The sequence below is a fragment of the Coenobita brevimanus genome, chromosome 68 (genome assembly GCF_032717465.1).
Source record: "Coenobita brevimanus isolate Jiangsu-jjx chromosome 68, ASM3271746v2, whole genome shotgun sequence".
Classification (NCBI taxonomy): domain Eukaryota; kingdom Metazoa; phylum Arthropoda; class Malacostraca; order Decapoda; family Coenobitidae; genus Coenobita; species Coenobita brevimanus.
Window position 1 is genome coordinate 26583770 of NC_137021.1, and position 27026 is coordinate 26610795.

The window sequence follows — 27026 nt, forward strand, 5'->3', positions numbered from 1 at the left end:
AAGGCAAAAAAGTTTGGCAGGGTGTAGGTACAGAAGCACAGTTCTTAAGGACAATAGGAGGGATCCCATCAAACACCTATTCCTTGTTAGTAGTCTGCTGAGGCCAGCAAGGGCAGAAATTGCATAAACTGAATAAATTTTGGTGTCAGTCATGAGCAAGTCAAATGGAAGAACAACATTGAAATCATTTGTGGTGGAATTGAAGGAAAGAGTCTGAGCAACAAGGTATGCTTTTTCAGTTGAAGAAACGGCTACAGAGTCACCAGGGCAGAGAAGGGAAGGGAACGATGATGTAAAATTATTACTGTCTTTTGTGATGTGCTAGAAGGAGCACGACAAATCTGAGTCAGAGAGTTCAGAACTGTATTTGTTATTTTGTTCATGTATGGATACTTGGGTCGAACTTTGACTTTATCCTGTGACCTTGACCTTTAATTGACTGTTCACAAAATTGAATCCTTTCCTTGCCAGACGCTTAACCCTTCCATTAGTTTGGTTCAGAAACTGAGCTGAACTTGCTCTGTGGCCTTTGTCTTGACTGATTGTCCTCAAAAGTCAATTCATTTATTTTTCTTTATCCACGACACTTTCATAAGGTTTGGTCTAAATTAGAAAAAAAAAAAATTGCATATGCTGACCTTGCCCCCTAACCTACTGTCTATCTATGACCTATTGTTTGGAAAAGCAACAGGTATTCTAGGCTGGTCTTAAGTCGGACCAAAACTTATTGAGTTATTTGTTAAGCATTGCGCAAATGGGTCGAACTTTGTCATTCTCCTTGACTGTCTGAACTTTGACGGATTGTTCTGAAATTAAATATATCCATTCTTGTCCTTCCACAACGTTTGATCTAAATCTGACAAGCATTGTTTGAGTTGACCTTGCCCTGTGATCCTTTCTGTTGGCCTATTGTTCTGAAGAATAATAGTATTACCCCTCAGGTGGCTCTTCATCCTCCTTCCAAGTTTGTTTAAAATCAGGTAAACATTTTTTAGTCATATTGTTAACAATACACACGTGATTAAAACTCTGACCATGTCCTGTGACCCTGACCTTTGAGTGAGTGTTTGCAAAGTTTAGTAACTTCATTTTTGCCTACCCTCAATTCCATCATAGTTGGATCAAAATATTTCAAGTAAATTTGACTAGGTTAAATTTCGACTTGGCCTTCACCAGTTGCCATCTAATTATTTCTTCAGAAAATGGTGAAGTTTATTTATTAGCGGATTCAGATCCCTTCCACCAAGAATGGTTAAATTACGATTAACCTGTTTTTATTGCTCAAGTGTGCATGCACACACACACACACACACACACACACACACACACACACACACACACACACACACAAACCTAAGTTACTACAGGGAGTTGATCGCATGTTTGTATGTGACTTTGGGCCCGAAAACATGCGACAGCAGGTGGAGGGTCAGTATCAGGACCAGGCCAGGACTAATATTCAGATGGATTTGTGAGGTTTCTTGTAACCCATTCTTAGCACGATGTCTTGAACGATGTCAAGACTCTAAAATATCTTAATACATATATAGTCTAGAGGTTAGGTCAATGTCAAACCTAGGGGCCAAAAGGAAATGACATTAGCACCTCTCCAGAATGCCTCTCACCAGCAAAATAGCCAACGAAAAGCACCTCATGACCATGCACACACATACACACCTACACACACACAGGCTTCTAGAACATTTCAACAACAGTGTAACACACGTGACACGACCCGTTACACCAGAATGTAGGATTCTGAATCAGAAGGAGACTGGCCATAGAACCGACAGGTAATAGGGAGAAGGAGGCTAGCAACATGGACAAGAGGGTGGAAGAGAGAGAGAGAGAGAGAGAGAGAGAGAGAGAAAGCGAGACAGGAGGTAGGTCCTCCCATACTAATCTTTACCTCTCCTGTCATTGCATGACAATGGGAATTAAGATTATCTACTTACAAAACTACTCACGTATAACAACCACTCGTCCACTAGTCTAATATATGTATAACTGATCTACAAAACACACTACAAGAAGCTACAAAGTTACCGTAAGATATGGTGGCAGCAAACGTACGAACCTCTTCTACGAATCTACAGTGAATTTCTACAAAAGCAGACGAGACTCTAACCAAGATTAGCTTCAGTTCTACAGTGAACTCCTACAAAATACGAACTACAAGCCTATGAGCCTACAAACCTACGAGTCTACAAGCCAACGATCCTACGAGTCTACGAGTCTACAAGCCTACAAGCCTACGAGTCTACAAGCCTAAGAGCCTACGAGTCTACGAGAGTACAGTTGATTCTACATTATCAAGATTGAAAACAAACAGTATACACCTCTTACAACCAACAACTCACAACCAGCTCCTGACAGTATTCTCTCCAACCCCCTCTCCATCTGCCCGATCATCACGTTGATGTAGTTTAACAAAATATTGATACAAACAATCTTGCAATTTCTATGACGAACCAACAAACTACAACCATTTACGATCAACTACAAGTTACAACTCTACGAGTCATCTGTATAATCTTCTACATGCACCTACAAGTAGCGACATTCTTCATCCCACAACGAGTAAATCACGAGAAAAAAGGACCGAGAATACATCGAGAAAGAAAAAGCAAATTAGTGTTCTCCACAAGCAAGTGGCATGCACATCATCACATAAACTCCTTCTATAAGTGAAACAAAAAGTAAATTAGTGTTCTCCACAAGCAAGTGGCATGGCACATCATCACATAAACTCCTTATATAAGTGAGACAAAAAGCAAATTAGTGTTCTCCACAAGCAAGTGGCATGGCACATCATCACTATCATCGACCGCAGCATGACCGGATTCAATGTCAGGACTGCAATTATTACAATTATGTAACGACAAACGATTGCATGATGTTACACTTGCTACAATTATGTAACTTGTTACGTGGGTGGCAATGACACGGCACGGCTCACCCGACCACCTACAAGTGCCTGATCTTTACATGTAATGTCACCACCTTCACTAGCGATCTCGGAATGCTGTTGGGACAAAGACCGAACGACTGGACCATGCTGCAGCACACTTGCTGTGTTGACAAGGGTTGTGGATCCAGGGCTTGAGGATTCGGACTCATTCGAATTCTAAACAGATTTGTAGTGGGAGCTGGTGAAGAGGGAATGAGCAGAACTACCTTGGACTGTGAAGGGAGAGGGTGACGAGGGCTGGTCGGTGGTCGGCGGAGCCGGGTTGTGGTTTTACATCAATATATATATATTTATCTGTATTTGTGAGTGATATTATCTGCTGACCCATATAGCAGAATTTTGTATATTTCTATGTTATATTTATTATTCGGTGTGTAATGTGATTCATGCTTTATTGTGGTAAATAGTGTTGGTGAAAGTAAATACAGGTTTTAGGGAATGAGGATTTTTAATGTAGCCTGAAGGAAAAGGAACACAAGGATTCCTAACCAATGATTTGATACTAAATTTGTTTTGTGGGTTCTGTTACGCACCTTGTTCGGGATCAGCCGGTGTCTGCTCAGAACTAAAGCTACGTGACAAACTACAAACAATATGTAACAATTATGTAACGACAAACGATTGCATTGTTACACTTTCTACAATTATGTAACTACAAACAATATATAACAATTATGTAACGACAAACGATTGCATTATGTTACACTTGCTACAATTATGTAACTACAAACAATATATAACAATTATGTAACGACAAACGATTGCATTATGTTACACTTGCTACAATTATGTAACTACAAACAATATGAAACAATTATGTAACGACGAACGATTCCATTATGTTATGCTTGCTACAATTATATATCTACAAACGATATGTAACAGTTCATACAATGTTACAGTTATGCATTACCACAATATTACCACAATATTATGTAACAATTCATACAATGTTACAATTATGTATTACTACAATGGTTCTACATTATTATGTAACAGTTCATACAATGGTACAATTATGTATTACCACAATGTTACTACAAAATTATGTAACATTTCATACAATGTTACCACAATTCTGTATTACCAGAATGATCACACAAGTTAGGTGAAATATTTGACATTACTAAAGGGATAACTCAATATGTAATGTAATAACCTAGCAGTACTACCACTGCACAGTTATATGCGTATGTCTGTTATACATACACATCTTACAAATTGTCATAAAACAACCAATTTATCTATATTGCATTTGTTCAATTATTTATACAACTTGTTTAAAATGTAATATTACTGGATCATTGCAATATTATCATGAATATTATACCTGTACAATATTATAATCAATATTATGTATTAAGAGTGAAGAAGACGGACTATTATGTATTAACAGACTAGCATATGTCAATGATGATTGCTGTCAGAGGACCGCCAGCTGCGTGACCAAGCGATGTCAGGACCCTAAAATATCTTAATACATAATAGCTAGCAACATACTGTACATATATAGTCTAGAGGTTAGGTCAATGTCAAACCTAGGGTCCAAAAGGAAATGACGGTAGCACCCCTCCAGAATGTCTCTCACCAGCAAAATAGCCCACAAACAGCGCCTCATCACCATACACACACATACACACATACACACGCACAGGCTTCTAGAACATTTCAGCAACTATGTAACACACGTGACACGACCCCTGCTACACCAGAATGTAGGATTCTGAATCAGAAGGAGACTGGCCATAGAACCGACAGGTAGTAGGGAGAAGGAGGCTGGCAACATGGGCGAGAGGGTGGAAGAGAGAGAGAGAGAAAGAGAGAGAGCGAGACAGGAGGTAGCTCGCGGGACTCTACTTTATACTTCACTCGTGTGTGAGAGACTTTGTTAATATTTCCAAAACAAATAAAAATAGTCCCATACTAATCTTTACCTCTCCTCTCATTGCATGACAATGGGATTTAAGATTATCTACTTACGAAACTACTCACGTATAACAACCGCTCATCCACGAGTCTAATATATGTATAACTAAAACACACTAAGAGAAGCTACAAAGTTACTGTAAGAACACTACACATCAGTAATCTGAAATAGACTAGTGATACCTTTGCAATGCCGACATAAAGTGCATAATTAATACAGAAGGGGATATTAACATGCCAGGGGCTAAATAAACTTGTAAATATGAATTGCTACAAAATTTCCAATACTGAGGAGAAAATGGGTCCACCATTCAGAGAATCTTGTTTTAAGTCACTTTGAAGATTTCATTATTTCTCTTCCTTGAGGATTTATTTTGAGTTTGTTCTTCAGTATCACCTTGTATAATACCAATGCACAATATGTCGATAGAGATACTATTACAAGAACGAAACAAACCGTGTTACAGTGTAATATGCAAACTGATCCTCTAAAGAAGGAGTGCAACAAAGCAGCTTATGCTTTGTGAAAGACCAGGTGCCATATTTATAATACTAAAACAGCCAAGCTATTTGTTGTCAAGCATTTTAGGAGAGGGTTAACTCAAGCCGTATGAACCTCAAAGGCAATACATGCGAGTAGAAAAAGTTGATAAAATTTTTGCAGGAGCGTCTACCTTCGTTTGATGGAGTTCTTAACCAAAAGGGCCATAAATGGGTCTTGAAAAGTCTCTCACCCCTCCTAAATGACACTAGCCCATAGAGCTTCTTGGGATCGTCTACGGGGTTCTTAGGAATGCCCTGTAGCTGTTTTGGGGGTTCGTATATGTGGGAGTGGAAAAAATTATTTGAAATCTGCCCCTCAGTGAGTTTTTCTTTTTTTTTTTCTTTTTTTGCCTATCGACCATTGGGGTCGAAGCCCCTGGTCATTAAGGAAAATATATATATATATATATATATATATATATATATATATATATATATATATATATATATATATATATATATATATATAATGAATGTATAATTCCAGCTATGACGTATGGTTGTGAGACCTGGAAACTGAAAAAATCAATGGAAAATAAATTAATTCGTTCTTAGAGAGCAATGGAAAGGTCAATGTTGGGAGTATCTTTAAGAGACAGGAAAAGATCAACTTGGGTGAGAGAGCAGAATAAAGTAAAAAAAATTGTGGAAGTTATAAAAGAACAGAAATGGAGGTGGGCAGGCCATATAGCAAGAATAAGGGATAATCGATGGAGCAAGAGGTTGACTGACTGGACACCAAGAGATAGTAAGCGTAGCAGAAAAAGGCCAGACAGGAGATGGAGAGATGAGATAGAGAAATTTGCAGGGAAAACGTGGCAAAGATTGGGTCAGTCAAGGAATTCGTGGAAAAGGTTGGGGGAGGCCTGTGTTCAGCAGTGGACTAGTTATGGCTGATGATGATGATATATATATATATATATATATATATATATATATATATATATATATATATAGAAAGATAGATAGATAGATACTGAACATACATTCGTACACACACATCAATGCACATATACATACACACGTTCATACACACATACACACGTACATATATAGATATAATAATTTTTATTGTGTTTATTTTTTTGTAATTTTATTTTATTTTTTTTTTTTGTCATTTTTTTAAACCTTACATTATCTAATAGAAAAAAATAATGCCTACAACCTAAAGTCCCTATAACTAATAACCTAACAGACAAATCGCTAACCTATACTAAATCCAAAAAAAGATAGATACCTAAACCTACAGTAATCAGAAAAATAAAAATACCTCGACCAAGAGAACACCATCGACTGCAGATATGTAATGCCTTTCTACATTACATACCTGCACTCATCACCTGATGACTGTCAGTTGAGGCACAGCCTAATATAGGGGACATCAATATATGAAAGAGAACCAGACGAGTCAGGAAGATTTCCATATACGTCAGCTGTCGGCCCTAATTAGAATAACTTAAGCAAGATGTTATAATATATTTACATAATACAGTATGTACAAAAAGTAAAGGACCTCGCCCAACAGACCACCATCGACTGCAAGTGCCCAATACCTTTCTATATTGCACACTTGCACTCATCAGCTGGTGACTGTCAGTCGAGGAACGGGGTTTAATGTAGGGGACATCTATGTTAGAAATAGATCAGTGGAAGGAGGAACTATTCCTAATATGTTAACTGTCAACCCTAATTAATAGTATAATATATACATATTTACAGTTGATAAAAACCATAACCATACAGTAATATAGGCAAATCACTCTGAGTAGTCCGGTCTCTCTCAAGAAAGCATCAATTTATCAGTCATAACAATGTCCCCATCACCTAGGATGGTGGAAAGGGTGAAGGGGACGTCTGCCGCGCTGCAGTAATTTATAAGTGAAGCACGTTCACGAATAAATCGCCGACAGTGCAGGATGATATGACTGATAGATAACACCGCATCACAGATGTCACAGTGCGGTGGGAATCGTCTTTCCATGTAATGTTTCATGTGCTTAAGCATGGTGGCATTAAGCTGTAAGCGAGCCAACACTTTTTCTTCAAGGCGACTGTTACAGTTGGCAGTGTCCCAGTCGCCCAGGTACGGCTTACACATTCGAATATTTAGTCTGGTCCACTGACCTTGCAACAGAAGATTTATTGATTTCTTTCCGAGAGAGAGACTCGACTGTAGATCACGAGGAACGTCCCATGTCTCCTCGAGCTCTACAGCCGACTTTTCAAGTAAGTCAGCCTGCTCATTGCCGTAAATACGACAACGACCAGGCACCCAAATCAGTGTGAATGACTTGTTGCATGAATGCAATTTATTAATGATGCGGCCCTGGATCACGTGAGAGTCCGTAGTACAAGATGCAATTGCCTGAAGGGCTGATTTTGAATCCGAAAATATGACAAATGAGTCATGCCTAGAATTGAGAGCATAGTCTGTGGCTTTGTCAATAGCAAAAAGTTCGGAGGTAAACGCAGATGTATGAGTCGGCAGCCGATGCCTGAGGGCATATTCAGTTGACCACACACTTGCACCCACACATTCACTCGACTTGGAGCCGTCGCTGTACAAGTGGCGGGACCCTAAGCGACTAACGATGATATTACGAAACAAGTGGTGGACTTCCGCCTCCGGAGCCTTGGTCTTAAGTGCTGGGAGCCATGTTACATCAACGGTAAAGCCGGGTGGCTCCCAAGGTGCCATATTTTTAATCAACAACTTGTCACAGTCACTGGGGTCCACACCAAGCTCTTGAGTCACTAAGTGGAAGCGAACGGCAAGTGGCTGACGCACCCCCCACATTCAGTGAGTCAGACACTGGTGTTTTTCTGTGAGAGAGCGGCAATTCCCTATGTTTGTGGTGTGTTTGAGATTCCTTACTGATAGTTTTTCTTCACTAGTACTGATACTCTTTACAACTAGTGAATAATAATGGGGAAAATGCTGTACAACGAAACATTGATTCCTGGTAATTTACTGATATATAGTCTTTTTGTCTCGGTGTCGTCACTGTCTGTATGCCAGTATAAAATAACATCAGTTATAACCTTGCAGGTGACATTATATGATCGGGTAATAGTACTTTGTCTGTGGTTACGTTGCACACTGCCACGTCATTCCGATGACATTACATTTTGTTCTAGTTAGTTTGCTACCACCAGACAACTGTATTCAACATTGACATTTTTAAAATTTAATTTAACTAGAAGAGTACCATATGATCTTTATTAATCTGTACACTGCTAAAGAGTTGTATTAGCTGACTAAAACTTAATGTTGGTAGCAAGAATAAAATTTAATGCCATCAATCTGCAAAGCTTAGTAATTATGGTGTGTTTTTTATGTATATGCATTTCTTTGTGCTTCACAGCCAGTCTGAAATCATTATAACTCATTCAGTAAAGGATTGTGTGTTTCAAGTCTTACAGGTACCCGTATGCATGCTACCTCCAGCCAAATATAGTCCGTTATAACCTGATATATTGTAGCAAACAGATTAATGAAGGCTAAATATAACTCCTCGAGTTCTAAAAGTCTCTCCTGAGCTCAGTAAGATCATGTAGGGGCAGTATGATCGACTAAAAGGCACCAGATTCAAAGTCCTTAGCCTTCCCCTTGTAGAATAGGGGTTCCCAGCTTCCCCATATTTGCCAAAAAAAAATCTGTAATGACCCTCCTCCCCCCGAACTTCAAGCTCATTCTTTACTATGCTGTTACAGGTTAAAGTAAGACAAAATTCTCCAATAATGATATATTACTAGTCCCCGCCCCGGAAAAGCACGGGGAGGTATTGTTTTCACTCGGTTTGTTTGTCTGTCTGTCTGTCTGTCTGTTTGTCTGTCTTTGTCTGTTAACAACTTTACGCATAAACTAGTGGTGCAGTTTTGACTAAAATTACAGAAATTATGGGCTATGACCTTCGGATTACCTGATTAAATTTTGGGTAAAATTGGGCTAAGACCCAGGCTGTAGGTCCAAATAATGTAAAACAAAAAAATGGGACAGTTACAAATCGTTTTTTTTTTTTTTTCCATAACTCCTTTTAAATTCGTCATATCGACATGAAACCAAAAATTTCAAATGGGCATAAAATATTAAATTTTCACCCCATTTATTCCAAATTTTATGTGACATCTTTAACTAGCTATCCTGTTGTGGTTATACGTCAGCAGTAAAATGACTGCTACGGACGGATTTGCTGTGCCTTGGCACCACTTCTTGTTTGTGATCAGTTACACTCAAGAAAGCGTATATGAAAGAAATGTATGGCAGGGAAACGAAAAAGAGAATTTGAAGTACCTGACACTCCCATTTCAAAACACAAATATTCACACTTTAACACTGTCATGGACTCCTGTTTCAGCACCATCTCTATAATGGCAATATGTCTCTCCACACCTCAGTGTGATCCCTTCAACTGTTTTCTTGCTTCTAACTAATTGTGGGGCTGTTTTAAGCAGATCACATCTTAGATCGTGCTCAACTTGGAGCTTGCTTCAGATCTTTGACATTTTCATTGGGAAGAAAAAGTTTGACTCTCACAGATACACAGAAGAAAATGGGAGCAGCATACACAGAGCGTTGTTACCAAGTCCAAGATAATTGGGGCACATCTTAACCTTGAAATCACTTAAAATTGGGGCATCGAATTCATCTTTCACTGAGTTGTGTTTGACTTCCAAAAACTCTTCCTGAAGCTCTGCAGGGACGTCATCTACACATCATTTGAATGGATTCCTTTTCAGGGCCATGGTAATTTGATTAGCAATTTTCTCTTGGATGTAGCACTGGGAGTCATCAGTGAGAGAATTAAGGTATTCTATGATTTCGACCTTGAGCACCTAGTCGATGGCATCTCTGATGACTTCAGAAGGAATTTGATCAACATATATTTATGGATCCGTCTCCCCTAGAAACAATTTTTGAGTGGCTGCATTGGTATTGTCTGTGTGAGGGATGATGTAGAATTGACGACCCTACAGTTTCCACTTGAGCTCTTTAAGAGCCTGAAAGATCTCTGCCAAGTATGCCAGATGAGCCAAAAATTCTGTCTTGTTTATCTTGGTGAGTAATTAGATTTTTATTGTGATGGGCCAAAAAAGTCTTTATTTCTTCACTAAGTTCATAGAATCGAACGAGCATCTTGCCCTTTGACAACCAGTGGACATATGTTTGAAACAACAATGTTTGTTTAGCATCCATGTTTTCACACAGTTCATGGAAATGTTGCCTATTTAGTGCTGACCATTCGTTGAAGTTGACTGCTTTAATTATGACTGCTAAGTTGGCATGCGGGTTTTTGGTAACGTCTTGGAAGCAGGAGCTTCTCTGTGAATCATGCGGTGCATCCCACTGTAGAAATTGAACGCTTGACGAGTGCCAGTAATAGAGATCGAGACCACAAAATTGCTGCAGCAGCATCGGTACACACCCCAAATACATCCTTCCTTCGTAGCCTTTCTGAATCAAACGAAGCTGAGATCTAATCCATCCTATCCTCTGGTTTTGACCATCAATTTATCGGGCAAAAACAAAAAGCTGAGAAAGACTTATCATGTCAGTGGTCTCGTCCAGCTGAATGGCAAAATACTTTGTTGAATATATTTTGGCAATCACTTCATTTTTAAAGATATCATCTATACATGATAGTGTTATTAAACAGTAGAATTTGGTTCTGTGTTTTAAGTGTCTCATCGGTGAGGGCAAGTTTTGCATCATGAAATATACATGGCTTGATCAGGATTTCTCTAACTCTGTGGGCCTTCTTATTCTAGGCCATGTGTAGAACAGTTATATAAGACGCATGTGTTGTTGCCTTTGATGTCTGACGAATGGATCCATTAACAACCCGCCTCAGCCTCCTCAAACCATTAAATTCTGACCCAACTCTTACAAATGGACAAATTAAAAACAAAAGAGCATTTGACCATAGAGTGTACTATTTTTATAAACTATATCCATCAAAAATGCTTATTTGGCCACTGGCATCATGTGTTTATTCCTCCCTACCTGGAATATCCAATTTTCCCCCCCGGGGTGTATTTTCCCCGGGTTGAGAACCCCCGCTCTGGAATATGTTGTGATCTTTGTCCACAGTGGAGTACCTGAGGGGGTGGGGGGGGGCTGTTTGAAACTGCCCCCTGGGCCCCCTATTGAGGGGGGGCCCCCAAGAGTCCTAAAAATTTATAAGCTAATATATATATATATATATATATATATATATATATATATATATATATATATATCATCCCGACAATCCCGGCTGAGATATTAGCTAAAAGGGGGGCTAGGTTCTTTGCGGAGGCCCCCCTCCAGGAGGGGGGGCCTCGTCAAAGAACCTAGCCCCCCGGGCCCCCAAATCTCTAGGTACACCCCTGTTTGTCCACGCTTAAAATACTTATAATAGCATTTTTTTTTAATTCTCTGAACTCCTTCGAACCGAGGGCGTAATGATTAGTATATTCTTGCTGCTGCCAGATATTGTACTTTTATCCGTCACTGGAGAGCACCCCTGTATGCAAAATGTTAGAAGTTATATCTAATCTCTGCAGTTTGGAAAGTCTATTCTTAGCTAAAAAAAATCAACTGGTGTCAGAGGAAAGATAATAAAACATGTACCTGGCTGGAAGACTATATAGAAATTGTGAGTGTAATATATATATATATATATATATATATATATATATATATAGAGAGAGAGAGAGAGAGAGAGAGAGAGAGAGAGAGAGAGAGAGAGAGAGAGAGAGAGAGAGAGAGAGAGAGAGAGAGAGAGAGAGAGAGAGAGAGAGAGAGAGATTGAGAGAGAGAGAGAGAGAGAGAGAGAACTAAGTGTTGCCAAATCTCGGTACAAGTTTGTTAATGTTATATTCAAGCAATTACTTTGGAGTCCTACATGTGGAGACTGTAAAATTTAAAGAGTGCATTTCTGTTCTGTATTACGCTGTTCAGTTTAATATACCATTTTAGCACAACCAAGTTCCTTCCTCACAACTACTGATCCTTCTAAGTTTGCATGGTATTTGATATTAAGTGGACAATATAACTACCACCCTGTTGAGCACTTAAAACAGCACATAGTCAGAGCCCAAATTTTGCCGACAATTCCACTACTTGTTCTTACAGCTAGGCATGTCAGTCACTTTCCAAACGTCCTGAACCATCACCTCAGAGAGATTCATTTCAGGGAAGTGAAACATACCATACCTCTTCCAACTTACCAGTATTAGCCACCATAGAAAGAGAAACATAGATGTGAATACAGTAGTCCCACATTTATCTGGGAAGTGAAACATACCATACCCCTTCCAACTTACCAGTATTAGCCACCATAGGATAGTGAAACGTAGATGTGAAAACAGTAGTCTCACATTTATCTGGACGTGCAGTATTTAAGCTGCGTTCACACCAAGCGATTCGATTCGATTCAATTCATGGAGAATCAATTGATTCGATTCATTTTGAATCAGCGCCGTTCATACCGACAGAATCAAACTGTCAGAATCAACAGGGAGTAGTGCAAAGGCTGACTTGAACGAGGATGGACGTAGACGCTCTTGCTGAAATAGAGGTGTTGCTGTGGCTGAGGCGGCGTAGGCGTAGGCGTCCAAGAAGAATATGGGTGCATGAAATTAATGCAAAAAGACCTGATTTTGGGAGTTTCGGACACTTGTTCCCAGATTTGATAAACAATTCAGACAAGTTTTATGATTATTTTAGGATGACCAATGAACAGTTTAAAATGCTAGTGGAGTTGACTGCACCCAACATAAGAAAACAGAATACTAATTACCGACGTGCAGTTGGAGTTGAAGAAAGGATTGCCATTTACCTTAGGTAAGAAGTGAACTGTTAAAAAGTCTGAAAGTTGGGAGAAGTAGTGTTTCATGCAGTATAAAAGACATCTTTTATTTCTGGTTATGAATACAGAATACATTAAGAAAACATATCTTTTATTTCTGGTTGTGCATAGAGTAAAAATAGGTATAAATTCTTTGTTTCTGGTTGTGAATATATTAACAAAATAGACATCCTTTATTTATGGCTGTGAATACAGTAAAAAAAATAGACATCCTTCATTTATGCCTGAATAGAGTAAAAAAATAGACATAATATGTTTATCGTTGTGAATGCACCAAAATCTTTGTTCCACTTTTTAGGGCTAGCTCTCAGAGATAAGAGTACTCAGATTTATTATCACTAGCAGGAGATGGTAGTGGTGTATGAGTTGTGTGTTGCTCCGTCCAGTAACCGTAGTGGGTGTTGGTGCGATGGAAGAGCTTCCTTCGAAAGGCTTCATGTATTTCTATTTTGATGTCAATACTGTCAGCTGGCGACAGTTGCTTCATCAGAGGGAGAAGGCTTAACAAGAACTGACGATCTGGATCAGAGTCGTTGTCATTCTTGATTGCTGCATGCTCCCGAAGCTTCAACTCCCCCACGATCTGCATATCGACTTCACTTGCAGAGTCGCAGCGAGGTTTTTTGGTAGCGAAGGGTTTCTTTGGTGTAGAAGTAGGCCGGTTGATAGCAGGTCTATTCCCCCCTTCACAGACGTCTACATTGCTTGTTGTTTCTTGAAAACCTGCATTATCAGGTGCATCCGGGACAACAAAAGTTGATGAATCGTCAGGGGAAACATCTACCGGTTCTTCAAAACTTTGGTCCCCATCAATAGGTGTTGGTACATTAGAAGATGTTGCTCGTGGCGTTACATAGGGGATGAGAAATTCCATAGTCATAGAATACCCACTTCTTTGTTTTGGTGTTACCTGATCCAGATGCTTTGATACTAATCCTCTTCTTTTCTCTCATGAAATTGCTCCTTAACTGGTGCCACTTTTCCTTGCATTCAGTTTCTGTGGAAAGAAAATAATAATAACAATAAAAGGCTAATTACACAGGATCTCATCTGACTTATTCGTCCCTGTATGACCTTCTCTCTCTCTCTCTCTCTCTCTCTCTCTCTCTCTCTCTCTCTCTCTCTCTCTCTCCAAGAAACATAGGTAGTTAATATTTTTTTAAACCTTATTTCCAGACACGTTGCTACCGGAGAATCCTTTGCTTCCCTTGGGTTCCAGTTTCGCACAGGGAAATCTACAGTGCATGAGATTGTCAAAGAAACAAGCAATGCTATATGGGAAATACCGCAGCCGCAGTACATGGCAGTCCCTGATGATCACCACTGGAGAGAGAGAGAGAGAACGTTTTTCGAGAAATGCAACGTTCCAAACTGTATTGGAAGTGTCGACGGCAAGCATTGTCGGCTAAAATGCCCACTTTCTGCAGGCTCACTTTTCCACAGTTACAAAGGGTATCACTCTATTGTACTACTGGCTGTTGCTGATGCCAAGTGCTGTTTTACCATGGTTGATGTAGGGGCATATGGGCGAAACAGTGATAGTACAGTTTTTATTTACTCAAACATGGGTAGGGCATTTTTCTCTGGACATTTAGGTGTTCCACAGCCTAGTAACATTCCAGATACTGAAATCACAGTACCCTTCTATCTCTTTGGAGACGCCGCTTTTCCTTTAAAGCCCAGTCTAATGAGGCCTTACCCTCGAAAGGACCTAGACTACTCAAGGAAGGTATTCAACTATAGGTTGAGCAGAACTAGGAGAACTGTAGAATGTGCTTTTGGTATGTTAGCTCAGAAGTTTGGTGTACTTAAAACAACAATGGAGACAAGCGTTGAGGTATCTGAAGCAATAGTTAAAAGTATCTGTGTGCTTCATAATTTTCTTCATCTTGACGACAACATAAGATTTCACGAAGATAATGATAAAACTAATAACCACCATCAAAGCATGAACACTCTGTCACCAACAAGAAGTACAAGGCCTACAGCAGAAGCCATGTCAGTTCGCGACACTCTGAGAGAATACTTTGTCTCACCAGGTGGAGCTGTCGAGTGGCAGGACAGAATGATCCACTGACAGGCTACTTAGTTATAGCCAGCACACAAATGATATCATATCACATCTATTGTACTTTTTATTTTGCATGTAGTATATGAACGAATTTTTGTTAGTTGATTTTATTTTATTTGGCGGTGCAACAGCTAAGGTCATACTGCTTTATTATGTTATTATTAGCATTGCCATAATAGTATCGCCTTTACTCCTACAGGGAATATGATTATGAAGGACATTATAACACAAATTCTGTTTATTATGTTATTTTTAGCATTGTCATAATACTTACATGTTACTCTTGAAACAACATGTATGCGACTTAGCATAGTGTCAGTGAACGGTATCAAAGGCGTACAGGGAAAATACCTTTTTCCACATAAGACACCCAGACAGCCTGGCGCCTGACCGTTACTGAGGTTATCTCTCGCATTTGAAATATACGTGAGTTGCCAAATGCGGCTATTATTTTTGTACTGAATAGAAACAATCTGTATTGATTAAAAACTTAACTCACCTGTGCATTTAATTTCTGCAGCAATATCCTTCCATAAAGCCGCTATGGCATCCCTGTCCCGATGCTTAGGATCACTAGTATCATAAATAGCACGTCGCTCTCTCACTAAATTTATCAGGACGTCCGGTAGCATGGTGCTCACTCCTCCACTGAATCGCCGTGACTGATGAAAAAATGGACCCTCGCGCATCAGTGATTCTGAATCGCCTTGAATCGCCATGATTTGAATTGAATTAATTCGCTTGGTGTGAACAGTTCCTATAGGAACTAACATGTCACATCAAGACGAATCATGAATCGATATGATTCTCCATGAATTGAATCGAATCGAATCGCTTGGTGTGAACGCAGCCTTAAGCCCTGTCCACACGAGCGGGCAATGCCCGCGGGCACAAGCGAACAGTTTGCCTGTTGACGGGCTCACCGCTTGTGCCCGCGGGCAAATGCGTAAATTGCCACACATTTGCCTGCGGGCACAAGCGGTGAACCAGTCAACAGGCAAACTGCTCGCTTGTGCCTGCGGGCATTGCCTGCTCGTGTGGACAGGGCTTTAGAGGTGTTCATTATCCAGATGCTGGACCTTGGCTGTATTAACCCGTCCCGTCCTGACTGATTTTCCACCATTGACTCCCCCCAGTCCCGACCAATTTTGGAAAAAAAAAAATTTGGCTCAAACCTCTGCTTTTGGTGAGAAACATCGAAACTTCATAAAGAAATCACTCACCTGAGGTTTAAAGTACTAGATACAGGTAGAGTACCCCTTATCTTACTGGGTTTTCTATCAGGCTGACTCCAAAGAGAACGAGTTCTATGGGAGGGTAACTATTCCACATCACTAATAAACGGTATTTATTTATTTATTTGGTATGAATTTATATGTAGTACGAGAATATATTGGTTTTCACACAGCGATATAGGCAATATAAGCATTGTTTCACTCACCAAACACATCAGCATACCTGATCTTTTTTGGCGACATTGCTTGATCATCATTTCTGACTGTTTCTTCCTCTAATGCTAAGTAAACTTTGTCCTCCACATTTTCATCGATTGGGGAATCACTCTGGCCCTGAATTTCGTACCGTGGCACGACATGTCTTTACTGGACAGGTCACTGGTAACAGGTGAATTGCCGAGACAATGGCGTACAGGGGGGGGGGAGGTCATGCGGGATAAGGCACTGTCCCTGCCTGGCATCTTGTAGAGGAAGGTGTCCCGTGTATAGCTACCAAAAGTCACGTGCAAAATTTGAAAAATGTGCAAATGACAGACCTTGCAATTGTGGCGCGTTTATATAGGTCAACGGGACTCACAGTGACAAAACGTTCAGACGAATATATATGTCAATAGGACGTGGCTGGTTAAACCATTATTCAAATATACTTGCTATTATCCAGACGTAAAAGTCCCCGAGAATGTTGGGTGACCAGCCGACATGTTAAAACATTTGGCATCGTGGCCACTGGGCTCAAGCCATGAGAAGGAAGTAGGCCTTAACCCAGAACCAGAGCCATAATATCCATCTGCCCCTGTACTGAAAGGCCAGAGTTGTGCACTCGTCCGATCACTCCCAGTGAACCTTCAGCACTCAAGTAGGCTAATACGACTGTAACCCACAAGAGGTGTTAAAACGTTTGCACGTATCCCCAGTGAATGTCTAAAGTCGCATGACCATCAGGCTAAGTCTTTCCTAACTGCCATTGGGACTAACACAGACCACAAGCGACGAGTATATCATGGAGTACATGTTCGTTGACAGCGGCTGTCTGCCTCACTACTGAACGTCCAGAGTCCCCGAACAACCATGAGTTGTGTTTCCGCATGGCCACTCAGTGTCTGACAGACCGCAACCCACTAGTAAATGTATGGTGAAAGTGCCTTTCTGCCTTGTAAAAGAAGGGTGAAAATCTTGCCCACAGCATCGCTTCTCCCAATCCTTTCGTCCCTCCCGGGTCCCTCTTCACTCCCTCAGTCTCCACCCTCATCCGTGGTGATAAAACTGATTCGTGAGTTTTTAGTTTTTACGATTTATTCGACTGCTATTGGTCATATCGAAATTCCGCAAAATCCACGAAAAAGCTTATGAAATTGTGCATCTAGACATATGCTTAACACTTGGAAGGTGCTCGCAAAAGTTTGCACTAGGGTGGTGGGAAGTTATACTGTATGGACATAAGTTTTACTCCTGAACACTTTATTCTTACTGCAATTCTGTACTTTTACTTACCAGTTTTATGTGTTTTGTTACCTAATCTTATAGTATAAACACCATTGAAGATGATAGTATACCATGTACACCAATATAACCAATTTCCGAGGGCATATTTGGCTGTGATTTTTTTTTTTTTTTTTTTTGAGCCCCAGGAGCAATCACTCATCACAGATAACCGATTTTCAAACCGTCTTCAAGTATTTTGTGGATTTTTGTTATTTATGCATTATTTTCTTGATGTTTAGCATTAGTATGGATACTAGTATGTGTGTTTTGATGTTTCAATATGGCAAAATGACCGGAAAACAATGTCAAAATTAGGAGATGTAGGCCTAGTGTTCATACAGTAGTGTATAGGTAGGGTGTTTTTTTGTTTTCACTCTTCTTTTTGCATGGTTTTCTTGGTGTCGAAAATTATTTTTGTTAATCCTGTGTATGTTTTGATGTCAAAATATGGCAGAATGACCGGAAAACAACGCCAAAATAAGGAGGGGTACTGTACATACAGCATTGTATATGTAGGGTGTTTTTTGGTTGTCAGTTTTTCTCCATGGTTTCCTTGGTGTTTAGCATTACTTTGGATATTCCAGTCTGTGTTCTGATGTCTAAATATTCCTAAATGACCGGAAAACACTGCCAAATTAAGCATAGGTAATTTACAAATAGGTTAGGTATAGGTTGGAGGTTGGGTGTATGTAGGGTCTGGGTATAATAGGGGAATAGTGATCATTATCCGGATTTTGCCACTACCTGGATGTGCCTTTAGCTTATGTCCAGATAAATGAGAGATGACTGCATTAATGTAAAAGTGTATTCGTGACTATGCATTACAGTACAGATCACACAAAAATCTTAGCAAACAACATTTAATTACAACCTGTGATTTGAATCCTACTTACTCTTCTTCTGTCCTTCTGAATCTGCTTTGCTTGTATGTATGTGTGTCCACGTGTGGAACTTATGGAATCAATGTCCTATTTTTGAGACTACAGTGGGTGAGACCGTGGGTATGTGGGTGAGTGGGTACGTGAAAAGTAGGGATGTACGTCCATAGGGAATGGGTCCGTGGTGTGAATAAGTACATGCTGGAAATAGGTCCATGATTGAAAATGGGTCCATGGTTGAAATATGTCCGAGGAGATATGCATCGAAGTCGGAACATAGGTCTATTGGGTAAAAATAGGTTCTTGAAGGAAATGTGTCCATGAGAGAATAAAGGTCCATGTGGAAATTTGCTGTTTCAACCCGGTAAAAATGGGTTCTTGAGAGAAAATAGGACCATTGGAAAAGTATGTCCATGATGGGTAACAGTTCATGGAGTTGGAGAAGGTTCGATATGAAAAAAAAAAAAAAAAATGGTGGAATATTGGTTCCTGTGGAAAAATGAGTATGTGATGAAAATAGGTCCACGGGGAAAAAAGATCCATGTGGAAAATATACCAACTGGCAAAAATACGTCCATTTAAATTATAGGAAAATAGGTCTATGGAGAATAAAGGAAAATTGGTCTATGGAAAATTTATCAAATAGGTATATGGAGAATATAGGAAAATAGGCCGTTGGAAAATATAGGAAAATAGGTTTATGGAGAATATAGGAAAATACGTCTATGGAGTGTTGGAAAATAGGTTCATGGAGAGTATAGGAAAATAGGTCTATGGAGTATAGGAAAATAGGTCCATGGAGATTATACGGTAATTGGTCCATGAAGAATATAGGAAAATAGGTTCGTGGAGACTATAGAATAATTGGCCCATGGAGAATTTGGGAAAATTGGTCCATGAAGACCACTGCATAGGCTCGTAAGTGAAAATATGACCACAGGGTGAAATAGTATCATGAGGGGAATTTGTTAATGCGGTAACTTCCTTGGAGAAAAATAGGTGGGTGGACGTTGACACCTATGGGTTGTAGTCGAAGAGGGATTTATGTGCTGGTACATAAAATGTAAAACACATCTGTGCCAATTTTTATCCAAATACACTGACACTGAAAACATTCTGCAATATTTGTTAAACAGTTCACCGGAAGGAAAGAGAGAGAGAGATAGAGAGAGATAGAGAGAGAGAGAGAGAGAGAGATCTAACGTTAGTCACGTTACAATTATTAAAGCCTAGAGTGAATGACAATTCTATGTAATACGCATTCGACAAATTAGTTGTGGAACAGCAGCCACGATTTATACTCTTTTCATTCACCACACACATCCACTTCACATATTCGTCTACCAGACACACCCACTACCACATCCATCAGCCAAACACATTGACAACTTTCTCCAGCCACATCTCTCCTACACTCATCCACAAGAGATGAATACTGCTACATGCATTCATTGTTGTTACCAGCATCATTTCTGTCTTTGTCTTTAGTATCTCTTTTTTGCTTTCACTGTTGCAAATGAAGAATATGTCTATCTTTACTTTATATGAAGCGTTCAACCACCATCAGCCCCACATTGAATGTTATAGGGAATCTGTCTATCTATATCTATCTATATCTATATCTATCTATCTATATCTATCTATATATATATATCTATATCTATATCTATCTATCTATCTATCTATCTATATCTATATCTATCTATCTATCTATCTATATCTATATATATCTATATATCTATATATCTATCTATCTATCTATCTATCTATATATATATATATATATATATATATATATATATATACCGTATATCATCTCATCAGCCGTTTGAGTGTCCACTGCAGGACCGGCCTAGCCCGACCGAGGTGGGGACGATACATCCAATGTATCTCTACCAGTGGTGACATGTAGTGGTGTATGATATGTAGGAGGACTACTGGGCCTTGAGAGCAGGCTGTGAGGCCTATGCCCAGAGTCGAGCACATAAAAAAAAAAAAAAAAAAAAAAAATGGCTTAGGCTGTCTGGTAGAGATTGTATGTAGGGTGAGAAGTGCTTGTAAGTGTAACTGTAGTGTTGGAGTGGCTTTGGATGTGTGCGTAGTCTGTGAACCAAGTGTAATCGGCCCGTGCAAGCCGACTGGGTGCAAGGGTACTTTACAGTATGCGACACTGGTTCAATCACAGCACCCCTTATGTCCGCCAAGCAGTAGGTGGCCAGAAGAACGCTCCCACAGTTTATTACCCTGGCGGGGCACGAATCCTCGTTGTTCAGTGTACGAAAACGCACATTTTACCACTGTACCACCGAGGCTCAAATATATATATATATATATATATATATATATATATATATATATATATATATATATATATATATATATATATATTTCCCTACAATACTACATACTTTTTTTTTGTACAACAATGGACCAATACCCGCTTGCTATGCCATTGTATCTACATTGCACGGAGCACATTTTCGTTTCACTTCTCGCAACTGCTTCATATCTATGCAGAACACCTATGAACAGAGAAACATACCGGCATCTCTCAGCTAGCTGACAAAAGCGAGAAGTAGAAGAGGTGAATTATTAGGGAAGCCTTCGAACTCAGGCAAACTATTTCCTTTATTCTGGAGCTCAAAACAGCTTGTCCGACAGAGGGCCAACAATGCTAATAGTAAGGATACTGAAGACAGTCAGACTCTAATATAATTCAGCAGGCATCAACGAAACACAGACACACCTCTCTCATGTCCAGTGAAGCTCTCCACTAAGAACACACTTACTATGCACGTGTTTACAATATTTAAAAAGCGAGACAAATCTGATCCACGTAATTATCGTGCCATCAGTTCACTAATTTTTCTACCAAACCGTGAGATTTTTCTTGTATGTGAAAAACATATCATTGGTTTAATCATTATAAGGAGCAGGCTTGGTCACAAAAGAAAAGTGAATGTATGCGGCATAATGTAATTTTGCAACTCGTTAAAGATGCTCCCAGAAGAAGTAAATTTAAATTTTTTCTTACTCTCATAGCATTTCAGAAAGCTTATGACTTATTACATAGGCACAAAATATTCACCATCTATTAGCGAATTTGATGCGGTATGGTAATGCTTTCGAACTTTCCTATAGAGCATATTAATTTGTAGGAACCGCAATTATAACAGATGACTTAGACATTAGGGAATGTCTGTTCACCTGATTCTTTCAGCTCATAATGTTTGTGAATGAGCTTATTAAAGATATATATAAAAAAAGACATCAAGAGCTATTTTTAGAATGAATCCATATATTGATATTTGTACACGGGCAGTATTATCGTCCACTGCACGAGAAAATATGACTAGAAGTCAGTGTACAACAAGAATTTTTAGTGAAGATAAATGCTGGGAATACCTAGTCTTTTTTTTTTTTTTTTTTTTTTTTTAACCACATAACACTGAGTCGCTGCGTGTGGATAGGTTACTCATTGAACACAGTAAAGGTTACTTATATATTAACTCACCATTCACATGTGATGGAACAGAGTCATTATCCGTTAAAGAACATGCAGAGACAAACTATGTCGTCTAATAAAATTTGCCTTATGTATAGGGAAGAATCTAATGTATCATTTATTGGTAGGCGCTGGGTGTTCAATGAAACCATTATGTCATCTCTCTTGTATGAGTACGAATCTTGGGTATGGATAGACGTTAAACATGCATTCAAATTCTACAGCTGGGCCATGACAGAGTTGTTAGAAGTGAGTAGAACAATGCCCAACTAAGTACGCTATGCTGAGTTGGACTATCCTTTATTATCTGACATAAATAGAACATAGACAACACAAAGTCTTTCATAAGATGTGTTCTGAGAGATGTTTTGTCTGAAAAATCGTTCGCTTCATGCTCCAAATACGCCTATGTTAATCAGAAGTGTAAAGAATACCATTGCTAACTAAACACATAGAGTTGCATTGCAAATATAGACATAAATCTCGACTTTACTCTGCTTTATGTTTACACCAACAAACATGCTATTAATGATTTGCAAAGAATATCCTTTTTGCGTTGTTAAATGTTGGAGTACATTTTGGCAGTGGAGACAGGACGGGGGAAAGTGCTGCTTTGCAAATCCTCTCTCTCTCTCTCTCTCTCTCTCTCTCTCTGTGGGGGGGAGGGGAGGAGGCTCGTGCATACTGAGAAAAGTGTTGATGTTATGAGTCCGTATTATAATTACAAATCATAATAGATAGATAGATAAATAGATAGATAGACAGCTCCATGCAAGCCTGGGAAAGGGAAATGATCTTGCAAGTTAACTGAGGAAATGTTGACGATACATAGGAAGTAGCTTCTTGTAGTGGAGTTTTGTGGATTGGTTATATATATATATATATATATATATATATATATATATATTGAACTTGTGGACGAGCGGTTGTTATACGTGAGTAGCTTGTAAGTAGATAATCTTCATTCCCATTTGTCATGCAATGACAGGAGAGGTAAAGAATAGTATGGGACTATTTTTTTTTGTCTTGGAATATTAACAAAGTCTCACACACGAGTGAAGTTAAGTAGAGTCCCGCGAGCTACCTCCTGTCTCACTCTCTCTCTCTCTCTCTCTCTCTCTCTCTTCCATGTTCCTAAGCCCTTCTCCCTACTACCTGTCGGTTCTATGGCCTGTCTCCTTCTGAGCACTGCTTCCTAAATTCTGGTGAAACAAGGGTCGTGTCACGTGTGTTACACTGTGGTTGGAAAGTTCCCGAAACCTGTGTGTAAGTATGTGTGTATGTCACTAGGCTTTGTTCGCCTGCTATCTCACTGACGCACTACCTACATCATCCCCTGACTTTGCTACTTCCTATGTATCGTCAACATTTCCTCAGTTAACTTGCAAGATCATTTCCCTTTCCCAGGCTTGCATGGAGCTGTCTATCTATCTATTTCTCTATCTATCTTTTATGATTTGTAATTAAAATATGGATTCATAACATTGCTTGGCCACGCCGCTGAAGGTCCTCCAACCGCAATCATCATTGACATATGCTAATCTATTAGTACATAATATTGATTATAATATTGTATACATATAATATTCATTGTAAATTGCAATGATTCAGTAATATTACATTTTAAACAAGTTGTATACATATTTGAATAAATGCACTAAAGGTAAACTATTTAATTGTAATACAGTATATACATGGGTTTTTGTAGTGAAATGCATACATACAAAAAAAAATAGTTTAAAATTAAGATTATGGTAAGAGTTATTAATATTTCATTTAAAGTTAATGGTACTGGTATGCCATACTTCTATATCATGGGTCATTCTTTTTTGTTTTGACCTAACAGTATTTTTTAAAACTTTGTGACATAAATTCCATACATAATCTGTATTCCAGGTTCACAAACAATGTTGCGTACACAATTATTTGGGTAATTTTATGGCTGTATAAACAATGTTCTTTGTTCACCTGATGCTCACACCAGATTTGTGTTGTTAATTATGCCCGAAGGATTATCTTTTGGACTACAGTAATATATTACTTTTAACCCTAGACAGGTACCTCTTTTACATTTTGGTGCAGTACAGGTAACCCGAGGTCCACTGGACCCCATAGTTTGAAAAAAAAAAAAAAAACTTTTTGTTGTATCGAAATATCCTTTGGTGTATGTGTGATTTCATCAGTCATTTTTCATTTAACCCTTAAAGCCAGACTATTTCAGGAAAAAATATATCTAAATAAATGAGAGGGAAAAAAAAAAACATTGGAAAAGCCTTAATATTCTTTTCTGAGCTGCTTTGTTGAAAATTTATTGGGTGAAATCCTTTCTTTGCCCCTCCTTTCAGGCCATGGATGAGACTTTCTGTTAACAAAAGGAGAAAAAGGGAAAATGAAACATAGTTGCAAATGAGAAAGTAAAAACTGATATACTTTTTTTTTACGTACCGGGAGTTTTCAAAAGAAATAGATTAATATATTTTACATAATCCTTAAATCATATGAGGGCTCCATATAGGTCTATAAACGTATCACAACGTATTTAGAACTTAGACTGAGAATTGGGAAAAAAGTTGAACAAAGAAGAATCTGCTTACAATAAAAAAAAAATTCAGTCACTCAGAGTCTAACCACGTTTATGTTCTAATCTGTAAAAAAGTAAAAAGAAAAAGAAGGGAAAGAAAAGGAAGAAAAACATCAACAATCATCATTAGGAACCAACTATATACATATAACAAACACTTTTGCAAACATTATTTTTGTATACACGTAAGGGAACCCGGGGTCCAGTGGACCTCAGTGACCCTCTAGTGCCAAATCATTGCCATATTCAAGAATTACCCCATCATCTTCTTACTAGTCAGGAAGCTACTAAGTGGGTCAGGTCCCTAGACTATTTCTGATATATGAAAACTGTAAAAAGATTTTGACTCAGTTCCAATGGACCACAGGTTCCCTGTCTAGAGTTAATATTTATAGAGTGATATTCTACATTCACATGTACTCGTCGTTTCCAAAGCAATAATTTTAGTATACACTGTGGTCAGTAAACTCTGTCCTTCCGTACACAGCTCTACCTACAGTTGTGGACATATGTATGGGCACACTTCATAACGATAATTAATGAGACAGTGAAAAGTCATTTCCAAAAAGCGGTAATGAGTTTTTCAGAGACCAGCAAAGTTTCGTGAGTTGCGTTTATTTCATAAATATTTGGCTAATAAAATTTGCAGTACTTTCCTCTACAACCACTGAGTTATTAACCACTTCAGGACGATCACGTATTTCATATACTTTTGTTGCGGCCTCCAAAGGATTTTCTAAACTTAAGATTCTGTTTGGCCTAGAAAACGGCTCCCTAAACTGACTGAAATTATTTCCGGAGGCGGGAACACACAATGATAATTAGAATGATAATGAATATAAGGAAAAAATGAATTATTTTAACTTTTGTTACTCTTGCTTCAGGACAAGGAGAGTTATCTTTATCATTATATATCTATCCATTCACCTCTCTCTCTCTCTCTCTCTCTCTCACACACACACACACACACACACACACACACACACACACACACACACACACACACACACACACACTCGCTGGCGCAGTGGTAACGTTCTCGCTTGCCATCTGGTAGACGGGAGTTCGCGCCTCGCTCAGGTTGCGAAAAGTTTCACTGAAGAAGTGGGTGGTTACTGTCCCCATTGAGCAAGGGGACGGGTGTGTGGGTGTGTGAAGGTCACAGCCTTGCCCTTAGATTGGACTATATGAGCTCTCAGCTCCCTTTCGGGAGGGTAAAAGCTGACCATCACGACCATCAAGTGATCCTGACCGACCCGGTGAATTAATTACACACACACGCACACACACAATCTCTCTCTCTCTCTCTCTCTCTCTCTCTCACACACACACACACACACACACACACACACACACACACACACACATGTGAGCCCGTTTAATGAGGCCTAATCGGTGATATTCTCGTCGGGCATGGGGAATTTATAAACCCTTTTTTATGCCTAACTCGGCTAACAACAGACCATGTTCAAAAGAAAACTAAGGCAGAAAAATATTAACAATTTCTACGATTAACGTCCTGGCCGAAAATTAAACAAACAAAAAAGATCGTTTTTTGTTTCAGCTTACCACGAGGCATTTTATTCAACTCGTATTGATGCAACGGAGACAAAGGATTGCTACTCAGGCTCCAGTGAAGCACTGTTTTTGTGCAGGGAACAACTAACCAAATGAAAAAAGCTCGCCATAATCCCTGCAACAAAAATAAGGATGAATAAAGTCGTTGGGGAAACAGAATACTAGAGTTTTCTATACGATGCATGAGCGGGTTAACGATACCATTCTCTTACCTTAATCTGGCCAAGCTTTTCGTCCTATCGCAACTTTCCCCACGCAGCTCAATGGCAGAAATGGAAATACTCTGCCTATATATCCTTTCCGTAGCACTCTTCGTGACTAGCACCATATTCCACTGTTCATTAACTGTTGTAACTCAGCATTCGAGATGGAGATGTGGCAATTTTAGGCCCAGTTAAAATAA

General features: G+C 39.1%; 1 pseudogene; it reads right to left on the reverse strand.

Moving 5' to 3' along the window:
• Window positions 1-13600: 13600 nt before the first annotated feature.
• LOC145405780 (uncharacterized) lies at window positions 13601-15996 on the reverse strand (annotated as a pseudogene).
• Between the last annotated feature and the right edge of the window lie 11030 nt (window positions 15997-27026).